This window comes from Syngnathoides biaculeatus, chromosome 15, assembly GCF_019802595.1.
Source record: "Syngnathoides biaculeatus isolate LvHL_M chromosome 15, ASM1980259v1, whole genome shotgun sequence".
In the NCBI taxonomy this organism is placed as follows: domain Eukaryota; kingdom Metazoa; phylum Chordata; class Actinopteri; order Syngnathiformes; family Syngnathidae; genus Syngnathoides; species Syngnathoides biaculeatus.
In genome coordinates, this window is record NC_084654.1 from 9,102,987 (window position 1) to 9,108,675 (window position 5,689).

A 5,689-nucleotide genomic window follows, 5' to 3' on the forward strand; every position below is an offset into this window, starting at 1 on the left:
TTGGATGCATTGCACTCTGGCCCCTTCTTTTCCTCTGTGTCTGCCTCCCAGACACTCTCAATATAGCTCTGCTCATAAACACACAGACGGACAACAAGAAGTAGCAAGAGATGGAGAGAAAGGCTCCTGTGACAGTAATAAAAATGAGAGAGGGGCCAGAGAGAGATAGAAGTGTAGTGAACAAGTGGGAGGGGAGAAGGCGGCGGGAGAGAACACACTTTTCTTTAGAGCAGGCTTAAGAGTGAGTCAGTCTGATGGTGAGAGAGAGAGGAATTGAGGAAGGCTAATTATTAACCCTTACATATTATTCATTTTCCATGAGCACATCATATGTTCTGGGTCAAGAATACTCTTAGAATTATGGATACATTATATATCATGTATCAGTATATATCATTAAGATCATTAAGAGTCAGAGATGGTGTAGGGCTTACGGCCATGCTACCCTGAGAACGCCCGATTTCGTCAGATCTCGGAAGCTAAGCGGGTTTGGCCCTGGTTAGTACTTGGATGGGAGACCCCCTGGGAATACCAGGTGCTGTAAGCTTCTCTCCCCGGCTAAATGCAGATGGGTTGTGTCAGGAAGGGCATCCGGCGTAAAAAAAAATGTGCCAAACAAATATGCGTTCATCTAAGATGACACACTGTGGCGACCCCTAACGGGACAAGCCGAAAGGCAAAAAAGAAGAAGTCAATGATGGTGTAGTGGTACACACGCCTGACTTTGGTGCAAGCAGTGTGGGGTCAATTCCTGCTCAGTGATTGTGTCGATATATGGCCTCCGACTGACTGGGGACCAGTACAAGATGTAGTCTGCCTTTCGGCCAATGTTAGCTGCGATAGGCTCTAGCTCTCCCATGACTCTTGTGAGGATAAGTGGCTTGGAGAATGGATGGATGACTGTTTAAATATTCTCCATGACCATTCAAAGACCAACGAGTGCATGTTATTCGTAGGAATGTGCCAATATGCTGGAAACACAAACAGATCTCACAAAAGTTTCACGCTGCATTTTGAAAACTGTTACCGTTGTTCCATAAAAAGACGCATTTATGGAACTTTGAGATGCAGCTGGTGGTTGACTTTGCAAAAAGGATGGAAATTGATTAAGTGAACACTTTCTTCCAGAATAGGCAGGAACATAGAGTGACCGATAAGAGCAGAGGTCAAAACACGCTGGTGGATTACATCTTGTGCAGAAGATGTCATCTGAAAGAGGGTACTGACTCTAAGGTAGTGGTAGGTGAGAGTCAGACTTGACAGCATCCATGTCAGATGACTCCGGTGACGGGGAGGAAGGATAAAAAGACAAAAGCAGAGGAGAAAACTATGCTGTAGAAGCTGCAAAAGAAAGACGGACAGGAGGATGTTCCAGAAGACTTGACCACTCCAGTCAAGGTAGGAAAAGGAAGAATGAGACTGAGTGCTGGAACCGCAAAATACAGGAAATTAGACAAGGAAAGAGGTTACCTTAGAATATGTGGGACACTTAGAGGGCTGAGGAGAGAAGAAAGGAATGTCAAAAAATACGACATAGCCCAAAGGTGAAGGTGATAAAAGCCCAAAGGAGAGGCATATGAGGATGATATGGATACCACATTGGACACTAAAGAAAGAGAAAACAATCCTTATGGGTCTGACAGAAAGAGGGAAAGAGACAGAAAGGATGCGCAGCAGTTTTATGTTGATTCAGGATAGAGATTGAAATGTGTTGACTGGTGCCAGTAGTATTCTGGACACATGGAAAGAATACTTTGAGGAGTTGCTTTAAGAGGAAAATGAAGGAAAATGAAGAATAGAAGAGCCAAGTGTGGTGAAGCAGGAAGTTGCAATGATTAGTAAGGGGGAAGTCAGAAAGGATGAAAAATGGAGAGCTAATAAGGTCCTGATGACACACGTGGAGCTATGGAAACATCTAGGAGAGGTGGCTATCGAGTTTTTGACCAGCTTGTTGAACAAAATTCTAGTAAGTGAAAAAAATTTGCCTGAGGAATTGAGGCAAAGTGTGCTGGTGCCCATGTTTAAGAAAAAATGTAATGTGCAGAGCTGTGGGAATTATGGACAAATGAAGAAAGTTGGTGACCCACACAATGAAGTTATGGGAAAGAGTAGTGGAGGCTAGACTCAGGACAGAAGTAAGCGAGCAACAGTATGGTTTCATGCCTAGAAAAAGTACCACAGATGCATTATTTGCCCTGAGGATGCAAGTGGAAAAGTACAGAGAAGGTCAGAAGGAGCTACATTGTATCTTTGTGGATCTAGAAAAAGCCTATAACAGAGTACCAAGAGAGGAACTATGGTACTGCATGCATAAGCCTGGTGTGGCAGAGAAATATGCTGGAATAGTACAGGATATGTATGAGGGCAGCAAAACAATGGGGAGGTGTGCCTAGGTGTTACAGAAGAATTTAAGGTGGAGGTGCGACTGCATCAGGGATCAGGTCTGAGTCCCTTCCTGTTTTCAGTGGTAATGGATAGTGTGAATCCCGTGGACCATGATGTTCACAGATGACATTGTGATATAGAGTGAAAGCAGGGAGGAGGTGGAGGAAAAGTTAGAAAGGTGAGGGTATGCACTGAAAAGGAGAGGAATGAAGAATAGTCAAAATAAAAGATGATACAGAACAATATTTTGGAGTCTGCCTGCTGTATTTTTTTCACCCCCCCCCCCCCAATTTTTTTTTTAAATAAAATCTGTGGTTTTCTAGTTCATCGTAAATCTGTTAATGAAGTTGCTAAGGTTGAGGGAATCACTTTTCAAATTATTCCACAACAAACTCATACAACAACTCTTTCATGACGCAAAATCCTGATCAGGAAATCCATCCATCCATTTTCTTTGCCGCTTATCCTCACGAGGGTCACAGGGAGTGCTGGAGCCTATCCCAGCTGTCAACGGGCAGGAGGCGGGGTACACCCTGAACTGGTTGCCAGCCAATCGCGGGGCACATTGACACAGACGCACAATCACAACTAGGGGCAATTTCGAGTGTCTAACTAATGTTGCATGTTTTTGGAATGTGGGAGGAAACCCACGCAGGCACGGAGAGAACATGCAAACTCCACACAGTCGGGTCCGGGATTGAACCCGGGAGCTCTGAACTGTGAGGCCAACGCTTTAGCACCTGATCCACCGTGCTGCCCTAATACAGAACATGTGCATGAATTAGACGGATGGAGGGGGAAGGGAGAAGACAAAACAGGAAGCAAAGATGGAAGTGGAGGAAATTAAGATGTTGAGGGTCTCTCTTGGAGTGAGCAGGTTGGATAAAATTAGAAATTATCTTATCAATAGCCAAGGTTAGATGTTTTGGAGACAATGTTGGAGAGCAGACTTCAATGATTAGGAGATGTCCAGAGGAGACATAATAAATATATTGGTGGAAGGGTGATGAGGATGGCATTGCCAGGCAAAAGAATGAGAGGAAGACCAAAGAGAAGATTGATGGATGTTGTGAGGGAAGACATGAGGGCTGCTGGTGTTAGAGAGTGGGATGGAGGCAGGATGCAGGCTTACATGGAAAAGGACGATACGCTGTGAAACCCCTAAATGGACAAGGTAAAAGGAAAAGCGGAAAAGGTTTGGCATGTACCATTTACAGATTCACACTATTGCCACAATTTTCCTTGAGCATCCATGATAGTAGAATGTGTGAGGACAGTTTGATCTAGTACAACCTCAGTGTCCACACGTTTTGTTGCACTTTGAAAACATTGATTTTCAGGGTGAAAGAAGGAATTTTATTCCTGCAAATTGTCAAAAGAGGTCTAATTTAATGAGAACAGTATTTAATGGTTACAGAAAAAGGAAAGGCACTGTGACTATGAGAACAATTTCAGACAGTTAAAAATGTAAGAAATGAAACTGGAGAGTTGTGAGAATCGAGAGTAAGGAAAGGAAGACCAAGAATGAGCTGTTGAGAGGAGGGAGCAAAAGTGCAAGGGAGATTCGGAGTTTCTCGGTGAGCTCTCTTTGAAGCCCAGGCTGTCCTATTTTAACCAAAGGTAAATAATGGATGTCATGATAGGAAAGACCACACACACACTCTTTGTTTACCTGCAAAAGAACATAGTGATTGTAGGATTTAATTGTGAAAATGAACAAAACACACACATCGCTGATAAAGCTGCATACATTTTGGGAATGGTGAAGTGAACCTTAAACTTCAGTTTGAATTTGAGTTTATTCTTTTTTTCAAAAGTAATTCTAGATTAATAGGCACGGTGTACGGGTGGTTAGCACATCTGCCTCAGTTCTGAGGACTGGGGTTGAAATCCTGGCCTTGCCTGTGTGGAGTTTGCATGTTCACGCCATCCCTGAGTGGATTTTCTCAAGCTACTCTGCTTTACTTCCCACATCCCAAAAACATATGTGGTAGGGTGATTAAATACTCAAAGTTGTCCATAGGTGTGAATGTGAGTGATGGTTGGTTTATATGTACAGTACCCTGCAATTGGTTGGTGACCAGTTAAGGGAGAACCTGTTTCTTGCCCAAATAAAAAACCATGAATCAATTAAAAAAAAATAAGGTAACTGGGCGCCACGGTGGATCAACTGGATAAAGCGTTGGCCTCACAGTTCTGAGGACCTAGGTTTGATCCCAGCCCCGCCTGCGTGGAGTTTGCATGTTCTCCCCGTGCCTCCGTGGGTTTTCTCCGGGCACTCCGGTATCCTCCCACATTCCAAAAACATGTATGTTCCGTGCGATTGGCTCGCAACCAGTTCAGGGTGTACCCTGCCTTCTGCCTGTTGACAGCTGGGATAGGCTACAGCACTCCCCGCAACCCTCATGAGGATAAGCGGCAAAGAAAATGGATGGATGGATTTCCTGATCAGGATTTTGCGTAATGAAAGAGTTGTATGAGTTTGTTGTGGAATAATTTGAAAAGGTAAATGAAGAAAACACAACATTTAAGGTGAAGTGAACATGGTAAATGAACTGTATTGAAAACAAACATCACTCACGCCTCACAGATGACAATCGTTTACAATCCCGTGTGAAGATGAAGGTGGCATCTTACAGCGCTGTCATGCTGACACTGTGCATAAAGGTTCAAAGTAAAAACCAAATTAACCAGGTACAATGGATAGTTTAATTGGTTATTTTGGAAAAATATTTTGTATTCTTAAGTGAAAGTTGTGTTGTTTTTATTTCAAGTTGGGAGGTGAATGCACACGCAACATGTAATAAAATCATGACAGAATATGGAAGCATGTGTTTAAAAATGTATAGAAGCCGATAATGTATTAGCATAAGGTAATGGGCCTTTACTGTAATAACTGACCAGTCACGTAATAAAATTCCTAAATTTCTTATACTCTGATTACTTTTCACCAATAACATAAGTCATTACATTATTGGTCTGATTATTACAATATTGGCAACAGCTAAAAAAAAATAAATACAATAAATACATTTTCCAAATGTAATAACTGAGCCCATAATGTTATATTAAATTACATTGTGTGACTTAAAACAATTGTTCAAAAGGGTAAATTTATTGCATTATATTGTCCATTATTGCATATTTTACATCATGGCCTTCTACAAGAAAACTCCATAATGTAATAAGCCCACAACATAATAATGGCCCATAAAGTTATACATTTGCCATTTATTAAATGTAATAGTGTTAGAACGTAAAAACTGGCCAATAACAATAATAAATGTTGTGAACCTGTCACATC

General features: G+C 42.0%; 1 non-coding gene across 1 annotated transcript; it reads left to right on the forward strand.

Annotated features, from left to right (window-relative positions):
* The first annotated feature begins 428 nt into the window (after nt 1-428).
* LOC133513862 (5S ribosomal RNA) lies at nt 429-547 on the forward strand. The gene has a single exon (XR_009798639.1). It is a non-coding gene; the product is annotated as a 5S ribosomal RNA (ribosomal RNA).
* Nucleotides 548-5,689: the final 5,142 nt, after the last annotated feature.